The following is a 16,052-nucleotide window of genomic DNA, read 5'->3' as shown; positions in this document are numbered from 1 at the left end:
CACCAATGAAATGGGAGAACTAATATCTAATTTTTGGAGCTATGGTGAGTCTTACATGAGATATTAATCATGAAGTGTCCAGTAGAAAAATTGCTGAATAGATCTTTTGTTCCAGTGCTTTTCTCCTATAAATAAAATAAAACATGTCTGAGTAGTACTACTACAAAGACTGTTAGAAATGATTTCTGATTTTTGAGCATCAATGATGTAGTCAGTGTTGGTATAGCTCTTTACACACCTTCTTTGACCTTTCAGTATGAACTGGATACTGAGCTAGCTATTTTGCATTATGCTTTCTAGATATAATCTTAAAAAACAACTTTGTAATAAGGAGAGTTTTAATGTCATTATGTAAATGAGAAATCCATATTTGGTTGAAATAGTACTGTAGTTTCTATAAGTGTTGTAGGACGTTAGAAGTTTTGTCACTTCTTGTGTCTCATTTGAAATCACGTCTCTTTGTAATAACTTATAGATATTTCAGCAGTTCCAAGGACAACTAAGAAAACAGAAGTTAAATTAGGTTGTGACTTTCTAGGTTTGAATCTGTGACCTTTTTTTTAATCTTTAATTCCAGTCTACTTTCCATTATACCATACTGTCTTATTGATGATAACTTAGAGTCACGAATAACTACAAAACTAGATTTTAAAAACTAGAATGTTTGGTGTTTTTCTCTGTTTTTTTGGCACTCAGAACAATAGGGTATGCATTTTAAATAGATGGGAGGGATTTTAGAGTTTGATATCAAAATCTTACTTGTTACCAACTATGAAACATCATAATGGAATAATTGAAGGTTATTTTCAGAAAATTTTTTAAAAAGAGAAACAAACTATATTTGGAGAGAAAGTATGATGAGAATAGGCAAAATAACTCATAAGATTTTTTCAATCATGTATATTTACTACATCCCAAAAACTTTTCTTCATACTTATAAAAAGATTTTGTTTACTCTTTGCATCATGTGCACCACATCTAAGTTGATGTACCTGTAGCTCACCCCTACATAGACGCACAGACAGAGCCCCTTTCAATGGATAATAGTGAATTACAGTAGCTCCCTTGTTGATGAGGTTTGCCCATTACTCAGCAGGATGTTTTCTGATTGAAAGATGGTTAAACAGAGGTGGGAAAGGTGGGTAGAAACAATGGGGTAGCTCAGGTTCTTAGAGAATGAACTTCACAAGCATTACACTTTTAGTGTGATTCTACAGACAAGATTAGCTAACGTAGCAGGTGGTCACTTTGGTTTGCTTTTCAATCCAAGGAAGGAGATATTTTAACTTCTTGGCACACACATGCTAGGTAATTGAACCACTTGAGACTGTCACAGGTGAAATGGAATGAAAGCTTCTATCAATGTCATCCTAAAGTTACCCTTTTATCTGCCTCTTGTAGACTGAAGCTAGTAATTTTCTAAAATAGATGCTAGTATAGCTATTACTCACTTGATAACTTGTCTTATCTCTGGAATCAGTTTTCAATTTGTTTTTTGCCTTAAGTGTGATCATTAAATATTTCTTACATAGATCAATTTATTTGGAAAATACTATTCTGGAGCTTAGAAAGGCCTGTGGGCATTCTAGAGATGTTTGTTTACCTAGAAAAAATTATATCTCCTAGTATGACTGAATACTTTTAATAACAAACAGACATTATAAAATGTTAAGATGAATAATTTTTCTGGAAATATCTTATGCTACTCTTCGCTCAGATGGGCATGAGTGATAACCAGAATTCTGGTATTCTCAGAACTTATATGACCTGCTCAGAAACTCTGTTGAGTAGAAATTTATGACACTAAATTAATATATTCCAAAAAGAGTGCTTATAATAATAGAACTGGAAACGTTGTGTTTCCTAGATGTGTCTGTCCTTGTGCTGTGACTTCCCACTGAAGTGATATTTACATTACCTTCAGTGAAGACTGTGTTTGAAAGTTTACCTATAATTCAGGGCATAATACTTTCGGTAATGATTATGCCCAGGGCATCCTGGATTTATATATATACATATATATAAATTATTATAATTTTATAATTTTAGAGTAGTGTTTCCTCCTACTCTTAACCTGAAGTTTTTAACTGATTACTCAGCCCACCTTGTCAAGCCTGGTACAAATCCTGTCTGATAGAACTATCCGCATAATAATGATTTCAACAGATGTTAAAAATAAAAATATCTCATCTTTCTTGTTAGTGTTACCCTGATATCTTCTCTATTCTTTATGATTTCAATACAATTAGTTTCTTCAGATTATTATGCTCTGTTCCTTTTATGTTTATTCTTTATTTTGTTTTCAATTGCATCTTATTCATTGAACATTTAATGAAATACAGGTCACCATGACCTGCTTGTTTCTGTAATTTTGTACCTCTGAGGGTTTGTTACTATTTAAGTGAACTCAGTCTATTCAAAGGTACTGAGAGAATCTAACTTACCCAGAGAAGACATTAGTGGCTTTAACCAATAAGTCTCCCTGTTGGCATAAATGACTTCAGTCTGAGCCATCCTTAATTCAGTCAGTCAGTATTTCACTTGAGACACAGTTGTATATTATTAAATTCATTTTTTTGAAAAAGAACAAACCTCTTGACTAGATACCATTCTTGTAAGATTTAGAATGCATTTCCAAAGAGCCTCTATCATTCAGAAATTATTCACATAGTGGTATTTTACCCAAATAATATGTCTGTGTTGTATGAGTAACCTGGCATAAAAATGACAGCACTGTGGATCTCACTGTGTATATATATATGCAGAGTGAACATAACCAGGAAATATGCACTCTAAGCAATGTGCTCCAATGCAGAACTAAGAAATATTACCCTGTGAGCTTGTCAGTGGTATGCATATTTTCTAATTTCAACTGCTGATCTATAGCTTAATTGGAATTGATATTAAAGAATACTACATAATCAGTAAGCCCTTTTTCTTTATAGTAACAATTTTACTCTGGCTTTTTGGGTGATATTAGTGTGAAAAGTCTGTTTTGAGGAGGTCCAGGATAATAGTGTATATGGTTAAACTGTTAAGCACTATGAAAAAAACCTGAGATTTTGCCTTACTTATAAGCTAAGTTAGCCTGCTCTGTGTCATGGATGATGACAGAAGGTATGAGGTTCCTTGGTCAGGACTTTGTTACTTTTAGTAACACAGTAGTGGCCAGAGTATCAGTATTTTCTAGTGCCAGATCCTGGAGCTCTAATTTCCACAAGATGTGAAGAGTATTAGGTGATACCTGCACATGCAGTGTGCAGGGCTGTAAGAGAGAAATCCTGACCTCAAGGAACACAAGTATCTCTTAATGTCCACTAAGCCTTTCTTTTACTGTGGAGAGAGAGATTCTTTCCATTTTTCAAGGCTGTTATGCAAACATCCGTGAAGTGTGCTTATGCTTTTAAGAAATGTAGAAATGCAAGAGACCCACGGGGGCACTGACATCCTTAACGATAAGGACAAGAGTCCTTGTTCAGAAGAGTATTAATTTTTGTCAGGTTTATGTCTCAGTTCCAATATGCTTTTTGAGAAAAATACCTTTCCTTTTGAAGAGCACCTGGGATAAGAACTTACCCTCATTTTTCCAGCTCCAGTTGACTCTTTAACCTATTACTGCCTGATTTTCATTTATTCACCTCCAGGAACTGATTCCACCTATGTTCCACCTCTGGTGTGGACATATTGGGTCCTCAATTTTCTTGGTCACATTTCTTGGCTGCTGTAAAACTATATTTATTCCCCCTCCATCACCACCTCATAATTGCCTCTGTTGTTATCTCTTTTCATAAAAGCACTGATGTCCTTTAGGGTTATCTTCTCCTATTTCATACACAATCCCTCTGTGACATTATGCTCTCACATTACTACCTCAAATTTAGATTCTGCCGAGTCCCAGATCCATACAACTCCTTGTCTTTTGAATGGATATCTCTTTCTAGATGGCTTACAATTATTCTCATTCAACAAGTTTAAGATACAATATTTCAGTTTTGGTCCCCCAACATACCTCTCCTCCGTGTTACTATTTCTTTGATTGGTACCACCATTTTTTCCTGTTTTCCCATTCAGATTGGTGCCATCCTTGATGTGGCTTTTCCTGTGTTTCCTGTCTGTGCCTTACTTACCATCCATTTACTCACCAAATATTTCCATTATTTTTGCATAACTACTCTAATTCAGGCTACTCCCTTCACTGTTCATTAAATAAATATGTTAAGACTTTTTACACTGGATTTCCTTGACCTAAGGGGCACCTTCTTCAGATTTGCTCTCTACCTGTAACATCAGTCTTGATTTCATCATACAACTAATTACTTTCATGAGACCACCAGTTCTTGAGATAAAATTCAAACCACAAATGATAGGATAAATGAGCTTTCATTTGGGCCCTGCCTTCTTTCTGATCACGTTTTAATCCATGCATACCTGCATTTTCTCTCTGTTCCTGGATGAAGTCACTCTCTCTGTTCTATCCTAGCGTTTTCACAGGTGATGCTTCCTTTGCTAAAACCTGTCCCCTACCTGCCTGTTGAACCAGATACCCAGAGCATAGGCTGGTATTTTAGTATTCATTCTCACTGGCCTCGTTGTTGCCATAGCACCTCTCATACTCTCTTCCTGAGCTCTCACCCAGTTGAACAGCAGGTGGTGGTGTAAATTCTTATTTCTCAGCACTGTCATTCCCATTACAGCAGAGACTGCTTCTGACCTTGTATATTATATTTTCTAGGACCACATGCTACTCTGGACTCAGAAAGACTTTGGGGTGACTGAATAAATTAATGAAAAAAAGTTTTAGCTCTCTGCACAGTAAATGGTATGTTTTTCTTGACAGTCCCAGGTATGACTATTTTTAATATAATTGAATAATGGTACAAAAATGTCCCATTGATAATAATGGAGTGCATTTGCTCACAGGGTTTTGTATGTTTTACATGCACTGTTTTTATTCACAACCATGAATAAACAGTACCAATAATAGATTCTGAGATTATAGCACATGGAAGGTTCTTAATAAATATTATGAAATTTAATTAAATGAATGAAAATGAGCACTAATGCTTGTTACCATGAATTATCTGTTTTTCATAGCCAGTCTAAGTTTATTTTTTAACATGATGCAGTAATGATAGCATTTCTCAAAGGAATTGCACATATCTAATAATAGGGACATTTTTACAGTGGTTTGTTTTTATATCTCCATGCTTCCCTCACACTTGGACAATACTAGTATTAGAATTAGGAATCACATAAGTGGAAAATGGATTTTATCCATTGTACACAGTGTTGAAAACACGTAACCATTTTCTCCTTTGCGGATATTCACACATATACTCACTGGGTGTTTGTTTTCTCAGGGTGAGTTTCTAATGGTGTAGGCACATGACTAGAAACCACAGTTTTCTCTTTGAATATCCTCACAGTTCCTTGTAGAAAGGACAATAAGACTAGTGGAATCTTATTCTACCACTGCTTGCAGCCCTGTTGATGAGTAGGGAATAGGAGATGGTGAGCTTTGGTTGAAGCTGGTAAATATCTCCTTTTCTTCCACATTGGTAGACAGCAGCTGTAGCTGAACGGTTCAATGAGAATAGGTAATGGGATAACATAACTTATGGGATGTATTTCCCCAAGAGACAGCTTTTATACCCTAACTTGCCCTACATTAAATGAAATGCTGATACCACAGGCTATCACTGCATCTATAACCACTCTGGTGCCCTTTGAGATGGTACCAATTAAGCAAATTTCTAGCCAGCCTAAGCGATTGGAATAGATGCGATCTCGTAGTGTTTTCCTTTGTATGTTGTGTATTTGAAGGCTGTGTAGTTCTTGGCAAGTATGCCATGTGATTTCAGAGCACTTGTTTATTTCCTTGGTCCTATTCCACAGTACATGCTGTGCTTTCCATTTGGAGACAGTGGCAGCGCTTGTTACTTTTTATTATTATTGCTTTGTTGATATGCTCGGTTCAAGCTCTAAAAAATATATGCTATTATTGCCTACCAACTTTATTTTTAGCTTCTTAGCAATGTTCCTGAATCTTGCCTAAAGCTTCTTTTCAATGCACAGGCTTATATAATGTTAAAAGGGAATAAAGTAAAAACCCCCTCATAATATTCTGGGAGCAATATAACTCCATTTGTGTCAACTGCTATTAAAAGACTAACACATGTTTTGATAACATGTATGCAGGAAAATCTATTGATTTTCTGAGGAAACTATAATATGTTAGGTGTCTGATATCATTAAACAAATCTGTACATATTACATAATTAAAAATACTTACCTTTTTTCCCAGAATAATTCTTGTACTTTTTCCTATAAAAATTACAAACATTTTATTAAAGATTTCCTCTATTAACTGTTTCATTTTTTTATCTAATGTTACCTTTACCTTTGCTTCAAGCTAACTTTAAAAATTGAAATTACTTGCTACTATCCTTCTAGATTAGAGGTTGCATATTTGGGCTTTATTGCCCAGATAAACTTGTGCAAGGATGGACTTTTGTCTTTCCATAGCTTCAGTATGGTATCACTTCTGTAGATTGTTTTCTTGGCAGGATGTTGACTTGAGTTTTTATTTGTTTCAAAGTAGCAGAGAGTACCACAGTTTATTAAGAAACAGTTTCTTTCTCATTTCTTCTTCTCTGCATTTTATTGAACTTTATAAGACACTTTTCTCTGGAGCTTCAGTTTATAATTATACATATTCACCATGATATCCTCCAGTGAAGCAGAGTGGTCAGGCAGCTCTTTATAATGAAACTGAAGAAAAGGGTAAAGAAAAAGCAAAAAAATGGGGAAGAGACAATGGGGAGTTGCTAATCAATGGATATAAGTCAAACAAGATAATAAACCCTAGAAATTTATTGCACAACATTGTACTCGGTAATTATCTTCAGTAATAACGTACACTTAAAATTTCTTAAATGCATACTTCTCATGTTAAGAGCTCTTCCCTCGGTGAAGAAAAAAGAACTATCAAACAAATAGTATCACTAATAATAGCAATTCCTGTGTGTAACATTCCTCAAGTTACATGTATTATCTGAAACTTGAAAAGACAGGCGTTGCCACTGCTTTATGGACAATGACACTGAGGTGCGGTGAAGATAAACAGCATGCACAAGTGCACAGAGCTAATGAGTGGAATTACGGAGAATGGTATATTTTCATTCCTTCATAAAGCATGAGAGGTTATCCACAGATTAATGATCATCTAATTTCTTCCTAGGAAGTAGAAATTACATACTCATTGTAGAAATGAAGTCATGTAACAGTAGAATTTAAAATAATTTATTTAAATGAGGTAAACATGTTTAGTTATAATTCATATCAAATTTAGCAATGTATCTTTGAATAACAGGGCCAAAACTAAAGCAAGATGCAGCCTTTTGAGGGGCAATAATTTAGGTATTATAGAAGTTCAAAGTTTTAATAAGGTATGGTGGAATTCCTATATAAAACTCAAAATATCTCTTAGTTTGCCCTAAACATTGAATTATGAGTTACAATGTTTAACACTCACTCATTTGTTTTCAACTGACACTACTCTCCACTCATTCTTAGCTTATCCATCACCCTCATGGCTCCATTCATCCTTATCCTTCACTACTATCTCCTCCTTAGTTTCCCTCTCATTTACTTTGGTAGCAAAAAGCCAAGTTCACAAAATGCTTCCTGCTATCCCAGCACTAAAATGAATCTATTTCCTTTATGCTTCATGGAGTTGTTTTGACTCTGAAAAAGAAGTATAAAAGACAAGATACCTGCATATACAGGTTTACTGCAGTGCTTTTCACAATAGCCAAACTGTGGGATCAGGCAAGGTGCTGAACGACCCATGAATAGATAAATATAATATGATGTACACACAGATATGTACATAGACAGATACATACATACGTATGCACATACTCATATGTACAGCATGGAATATTATTCAGCAATAGAGAAAATTGCAGTTACATCATTTGTAGGAAAATGAACAGAACTGGAGATCATCATGTTGAACAAGATAAGCCAAGCTCAAAAAACCAAATATTGCATGCATTTGTTCATTTGTGGACTCTAGACCAAGGTGGCTTAGATTTAATGATTACGGTCATCATTGTAGGTTGATGATGGTGATGATGATGGTGATGATGGGAAACTGTCTTTTCTTTTTTTTTTAGACAAGAGCATCAATTTATTACAAATAATTTATTACAAATTCTTAAGTGCCACTGCATGACTCTATGGAACTCTCTTGAGGGATCACTGGAAAGGGGGAAAAGGTAAAGAAGGCACACTGAGTGGTGAAGAGGACTGAAGTACATATATATAAGTATATCTTTGTGTGTGTATGCAGCTCAATAAAACTCATCAAACACTGGGAAAGAGGGAAGAATATGAGAATATAATGGAAGGATGAATTTTTTTCACCATACACTGTAAATATGTATGGAATTACCACAATGAAACCCCCTCATATTATGAATGTATGCTAATTTAAAATAAAATTAAATTTAAAAATCCAAAACCAAACAGTTGGTATTATTTTAGTTGATATTACAATGGTTCTTGTCCTATGAATTGAAAACATATTTACTAATGAAATAAGGGAGCTTTTGAAAATACTCTTGCAAATTTTGCCCTTTGAAATAGCTGGAAAAAGTGAGTTTTGTAAAAGAAGGTTGTTTCAATGAGCTACCAATATATATTAGCTTTTAGAATGACTTAATAAGTGAATTCTGACAGCAGAGATTTGAGTAATGTTTTAATAAATATAATATGAGTAGTTGTGTTCAAATAATCAAATAGTTTAATTTGGAAGAGATAGGTATAGCTACAGAAAGAAGCAATAAAATAACCCATCTAATTTTATATTTTACATAGTGCTTTAGTCATGTATGCATGTATTTTACCTCCCTGAGTGAATCATAAGCCCTATGAAGAAAGGAATTATAATATCCAGTACCTATCAAATACGATCTTTCACATAGTATTCTCCAAATAAAGGTATACTGAATAAATGAATTCATGAATCTAGCCAGAAAGCTTTCAACTTCAAAACTGTTGTAATGACATAATCCTAAAAGATTCTATTTTTAAGAGATTTAACAAATAACTAATAAACATCAGCTATAACACTAGGTACAGATAGGTTTTTCTGTTAATTAACTCTATTGAATCTCATAATAATCCTGTAATGAAAGCATTGTTATCATCATTTTATACACTGGAACACTGAAGTTTAGAGTTTTCCCAGGATCTATGGTTGGTAGTTTTTTTCACATAGTCTTTTGACTCAAAAGGTTTGTAGTTGCAATTACACTATTTTTGAGTAAAAAGAAATTAACATTAACTGAAGCACTTTATAAGGAGGTTATTTTTGGTTTGTTTGTTTTTGGTGTATATGTATGTGTGTGTTCCTAGTAAATGCTAATGACAAATTCACTTTGTCAGGTCAACAAAATCTAATTTAGTAGAGCCAATCAAGTATTATCCGCACTTGCTAATTAACAACTTTGCTTTATAGACAGCAGAGCCAAACCAGTGACTAGAAAGTTATTGGTTGAGAAGAGATGAGGACATGGCTGTCAGTGCCTCTGCTTTGAACACAAAAGACAATTAGGTAGGGGGGGGGGCAGGGTGGAGAAATGACCCATATAATGTATGCACATGTGAATAAATGAATAACAATTAAAAAAGACAATTAGGGTGAATTTGTCTCTATCTAGTTAATAAAGTTTTAGAAAATGTATCAAAAACTTTAGGCAGTTTAAAGAATCAACAATTACTTTGCTAGGGAATGAAAGTATTTCAAGTATATTTGAAAACCTCCAAGTAGGTAAACTGGGTTTTATTTTTAACTTTCTGTTTTTAGATATTCATTCATTGTTAGGTATTCATTCATTCACTCATGAATTTATTCAACAGATATTTATCATGTACTTTCTAAATATGCATTCAGTCTTCTACCTATTTCTTCAGATAGAAAAAGAAAACTAATAAGGTACAAATGTGGGGCAGATACAGTAAAAATTGCTCCTATAGAAAAGGACAGCTTTGATGAGAATTTCTACTTCTACAACAGAAATTGAGCAGTTCAAACAGATCTCAATCCTTTCATGATTTTATTTTATTCTACCTGAGCTAATTCTTGCTTACCAAGATTCATACACAAATATACACAAACACACACATGTGCATGCACGCATTGCTCATACTTACGATATCAATTTGATTCAGAGCATTTTTATGTTATCCCTACTTTTCATCCTTTTTCCTCTCCTTCTTTTATTCAGTCTGTTCCTCCTTCTTTTCCTTGCATTACTGGTGTTTACTGAATGCTACTATCCATTGGGGTATACACAGGGGCTATGCAAATAAAGAACAAAGATCTTTGTTATCAAAGAGTTCAAAATTCATTGGGAAGACTAACAAGTAATTACAATGCTGTGGAACACATATAAAAATAGTGAGATGAAAAGATTTGAATAGGAGAGCCAGAGAGGGAGTACTCTCAACTGAACAGATGAAAACCAGAGAGTTTGAAACTGTTGATGGACCTTGAAGCTTAGTATTAGTTCTTGAGGGAAAGAAAGAAAGTACTATCAATCTGTACAAAGAAAGATGTGTTATTAGGGGAAAAGAGTCCAATGTTCAAAGGCTTATTTTGTCATTATCATGAGTAACTACTATGATTTCTTAAAGAGAAACTTGAAAATTATGATACCAGGTCAATTTATTCTCAGTGGTACTAAATAAACAAAGGATTTTAACAAGCAATGACACCTCATCCACTGTGGAATTTTTTTTTTCACAAATCAAATTAAAATGAGTTTTCTAACTTTTGTAGATAATAACATGCCATTGAATAAAGAGACAGTGTAGTGTCATGCTATAACTGACGTGTATGTTTGTGAGAGATGAAGTGCATTAACTGAAGTCAGAACATCTAAGCAGCACAGCAATTATAATTATAAGAAGAAACACCTAGATTTCAGATTAAAGCAGGATTAGGCTAGGAACTCTGAATACAGTCCCTCTAAACTTTATTGAGACCTGCTTGGAAACGGATGTAAACTTACTAAAAATAGACTTTAAAAACCTTGCAATTATAACAGGCTACTGTTTTGTAAATTTTAAAAACTTCATATATTTCTGATGCCTCAAAATCCCCACAATTAAGTTGTGAGTGCTGTGTCCAGTTAAGTGCCAGTTGATATGACTGATCCATGCCATAAATCCCCTTCTTGCCTTTCCTTGACTATGACCTGGTGGCATTCAAATACAATGAAATCCCCTTCCATCTTTTTATGTGTGCATTTCATGCTGACTTCCCGACTCTATAAAGTCATTTGCCCTGGTCCTTGCTCTCTCTCTCTCTCTCTCTCTCAGGATTCCCAAACTGTTGTCTCCCATCATCACCGTATACAGAGAAAACAAGCAAGCAGCAGCTAAAACTTGGATCCAAGAGCTATGCACAATTTATGCTATGAAATGAAATAGCATACCCAGCTAGGAAGTTGGTCTGAAGTCAGTCCAGCTGTCTTCCTTTTTCCCCTAGGTTGTCTGAACCAAACAGAAGGCAACCTCAGTTTCTCTTACTCATGGCTAACATTAACTTTTTCCTCAGAACAAGTCCTTGGGTGCATTTATTAAACATGACCCTTTGTCACACTACTATCCGTGCCCTTACCTCCATCACCAACCCTTGAATGTTTCTCTCACTTATTTCTTTTGTAAAATAAAAGCATTGCTAGGTTCTGGGAATGTAGCGATGAGTGAAGCAGACATCCTGATAGTTATCCTTACAGTTACAGCATAGTTCAGGAGCATAATAAAATAAGCAAGTGAACAAACTAAGAAATACGTAATTACTGACAAGAGTAAATGCTCTGAAGTAAGATCACTTGGTGAGAGGAAATAGGAGTGCCTATTTTTGATTCCAATAAGAAGTTGGAAAATACTTCCTAAAATATTTCCAGAAATAAGCAGTAGAAATTATACAAGCCCTACTTTATGACCAGAATGCAATAAAACTAGGAATTAGTGAAACTTAAATTGAAATATCTAAATTACAAAAACTTTAAAAATACATTCTCAAATCAAAGCATGTGAATGGAAGTAAATATTGAAGTGAAATAATTATAGCTAAAGCAGTTATAATTGTAAGCTGGTTATTAACAGACAATTTATTTTGTTGGGTTTGTTTTTTATGTATGTGTGTGACAGCATGTCCCTATGTAACCCAGGTCATCCTCAAACTCACCATTCTCCTGCCTCTACCATCCAGCTGCTGGGTTAAAGGCATGCACCACTATACCCAGCCAGACTTTTTAACAACAGAAAATTCTTAAACTTGATTTTGAAACCAAGGAGTTAGAAAAGCAGCTCTGCAGAATGCCAAAAGAAAAAGGAAGGATGAAATTATAAATGTTAAAGTTGAAATGAATGAAATGGAACACAGAAAAAGAATACGCTGAGGCAACATATATATATATATATATATATATATATATATATATATGTATATGTATGTGTATTTGTATTTGTATGTGTATGTGTATGTGTATGTATGAGTGTGAGTCAGAGTCTTTCTGTGTGTCCCAGGCTGACCTAGATCTTCATATTTTCTTGTCTTCTGTCTCCCACTTGCTGGAACTACAGACATGTACCACCATGACTAGCCCAGGAAACATATCATAAACTGAGTTCTCTGAAGAACCAATAAAGTAGAACCACTGTATTAATAATAGAAAATGAAAATCATTTCCTGCAGGGGTAATCAAGTTGATCCAAGTTCATGGGATGGGATACCATGTTCACATATCAAATCAGCAAAATATATATATATATATGAAGAAATATATAAAATACTGATACTTGGTAGGTGGGTGACTTTTATACATTCCCACTAAGAATGTAAAATGGTTACACAGCTTTTGTAGAGAACAGGTTAATGGTATATATTCCAAGAAATACAAATGTTAAAATATTTATTTCCTTGGTTTATTGATCTCATGCTACTAATACTAAAGATAAAATAAAAAGGAGAGCTATTATTTATATTCATGATAGTCATTACAGTTTTATTTACACCAAAGTTAAAAACTTGATGTTTAATAATAATATAGTATATCTCTACAATGAACTATGATGATAGCATTAAATATAGTTTTACAGGTAAATTTAATAACCTGAAAAATCTACTTGTCATGAAAATATAGGAAGGTAAATAAGCTGTATATTCAGTAGTCTTAAAAGACTTTCTTATTGGTGGGAGCATTGATCAAAACTTTTAAAATTATTTTACTTTTCAGTATTTCCCAAAACTTTTCATTGAAATTTAATAACCTCTTTATTATAGGAAAGTAACAGTCAACTTAGTCTATAACTCCAAATTTCTCTAGAGTTCAGAGAGAAGCCAGTATTTCACTGCATAGGAATGAGAATCTAGAAATGCCAAGGTTGGGTTGTTTGATAGATCAGACCCAATAACAATGAGTTCAGATCTACTGGTCAGGTCAAGCTTAAACAGACCTTGATTCATGCCATATGATCTTGTCTCAGAAGAGCTGAAAAAGGCTCATCAGGAATCCATTTGGTATCTAAAATCCTTCTGGAGAAGATGTGAGGAAAGTAGGCTTTGTTTGTTTGTTTTGGTGGTACTGGGGGTGCCACTTGAGCCATGCATACAGTCCTGATCACTCTGGTTATCTTGGAGGTATCTTGGACAATGATCCTCCAATTCAACTCAATTGATCCAACTCAATTCCTGAGTTGCTGGGATGACAAACGTATGCCACCATGCCTAGCATTTTTTGGTTGAGATGGAGTCTCCCAAACTTTTTGCCTGGGCTGGCCTTGAATTGCAATCCTCTGGATCTCAGCTTCTCAAGTAGCTAGGATTACAAGCATGAACCAGTGGCTCCCAGCAAGGCAAGAAGTTTTAAAACCATGTAGGAAAAGGGTGAGTAAGGCTGGAATACCTCATTTGCCACTCAGTCATCTATCCTGAACTGTAACTTAATCTTATAGTGAGGATAAAGCAAATTTTTATCTACACTTTAATCCCCAGGTGATAGGAATTACAAGGCAACAGGAGAACAGACTTCATTGACAACACTGGCTATAGAATTTCTGGTGGTGGCAGCATTGTTTGATAATTAGAGGGGGTCATTGATTAATTCCAGTCAGTTCTCTTTAACAACTCTGTTCTACTCCCTCATGGTTATGTCTTTATGCTAGAAATATGACTTTAAGACAGGATTTTTCCATGATAAAATATGTGCACTTGAGATAGGAAAAAAAATTATCCTACATTTTGCTGTATTTTTAATAATAATGATAAGCAGCATTTCTAGGACTCAGTGGTTAATTTGTGACTAGACATTCCAGAAACTCAAGGGTTTCCAATTTATTTTTGTTGTTTTTTCTTGAGATAGTAACTACAATGTTGTCATTGCCAAGATATCTTGGTTATTAATTTTTCTTTATATGTTTGTTTTTCTTTTAAAACATATCTAGTACCGTGTTGACCCTAAGTCATAACTATTAATTTTGCTAGTTCCACAATAGTAATATTAAAACCTATAGAAGTGCTAATTCTTCTAGTTCATCTTTTGCAAATTCATGATTCTAATGTTTCAGAGGCAATACTGCACATTGTATAGGGTTGTATACTTTGGAGGCTGGGTCTGAATCCAGAGCCACCAGGTGTTAACTATGGAGCTTATTATGGTGGGGATATTAGTACCTTTGAGACAAAGTTGATGGAAGGAGTAAATGTGTTAATGTAGAACACTTGCAAACATTTACTGTCACATATTATTATCATTGCTATTGTCATTGTTATACCATGTAGCAAATTGATTAAATAGTTGCTCTGCTGCTGAGCTAATTTTTAAATTTATATCTGACTCATTTAAAATATTCTACTTCCTCTGTTTTCCTGATGAATGTGTTTGAAATTCATGTACTCTTTCTGTTCCATTTATACCTGTGAAATTGCAAAAATTTTCAAAGTATCAGATGGGTCTGAATATTCATTCACAAGAGTGTTGGCCTTCCCTTGAATTAAAGTAGCTTCTCTATCTTGATCCACTAACTTAGCTGTTCCTGATCAAACTACATCCGTTCCTAAGGATCCACTTATTTGTGTGTTCTCAGTACAGTTCACCAGCCACCAAAAATTCATGTGATAAGCACATGGTTATGTGGAACCTCATACCTCTTATAATTGTAGTGTTAATACTAATAATGTGTTTTGGTTAACTAGGAATAACTTGAAAAGTCAAGTCCTTGGATAGGGAGCAGGAACTGAGGAGGGAGGGAAAAAGAAGGTCATACAAAACTCTTTTAATCATAAATTACTTGTTCTTCATAAAATAACAATTCACATGTCATAAAAATATGTATTGAGTTGTGTAAGAAGTAAACCTTTATTTTGTCTATTTACTGTGACTTGGAGGTTTGTTTGATACACCAGCTGGCATTACTCTAAATCATGACTAGTAGTACTAGAGCTGTGGTGTTAGTTACAGTGTGTAGTTACATAGAAGCCAAGAGAAGGAACTATATTCAGGATATAGAAATGATCACCTTTCTTAAATTCTGCTGAACAGTCAGAAGAGGATAGATTTAGCAAGATAGTGTTCACTGGAGACACTGGAAAGAGAAAACCACCACTGGAATGAACTAAAACACCATTGGAGTGGACTAAAGAGAAAACAAAGGCTGGGTTTGAGGGAGCATATCTGTAATCCCGGCTACTCAGAAGGTGAAGATCAGGAAGGAAGCAGTTCAAGGCCAGCCTGAGCAAAAAGTTGAGATCTTATCAGTCCTAAAATCCCAGCTATGTGATATCATGTTCTGAGGTCAGCCCTGGAAAGAAACATGAGATCCTATCTAAAATTAATTAAAGCAAAATGAGTTGGTGACATGGCTCAAGTGTTACAATGCTTGTAGGCAGACACAAGGGCCTGAGTTCAAATGCCAGTATAAGAGAGAGAGAGAGAGAGAACAATAAATAAGCAGTGAGGAAGTAGAGATAATGG

The 16,052-nt window shown here is 34.6% G+C and overlaps 1 long non-coding RNA gene across 5 annotated transcripts in view; it reads left to right on the top strand.

Annotated features, from left to right (window-relative positions):
• The window catches only part of LOC141411452 (uncharacterized), a 150,839-nt gene that overhangs the window by 83,733 nt on the left and 51,054 nt on the right, over positions 1–16,052 (top strand). For all 5 annotated transcript variants that reach the window (XR_012436209.1, XR_012436210.1, XR_012436208.1 and 2 more), the window contains 3 exons: positions 4,733–4,819; positions 8,181–8,282; positions 9,527–9,622. This is a non-coding gene — a long non-coding RNA (uncharacterized lncRNA). The remainder of the gene's footprint in view (positions 1–4,732; positions 4,820–8,180; positions 8,283–9,526; positions 9,623–16,052) is intronic.

This window comes from Castor canadensis, chromosome 10 (genome assembly GCF_047511655.1).
Source record: "Castor canadensis chromosome 10, mCasCan1.hap1v2, whole genome shotgun sequence".
NCBI lineage: Eukaryota > Metazoa > Chordata > Mammalia > Rodentia > Castoridae > Castor > Castor canadensis.
Note: the sequence above shows the minus strand (reverse complement) of the source record. Positions and strands in the feature narration are given on the sequence as shown.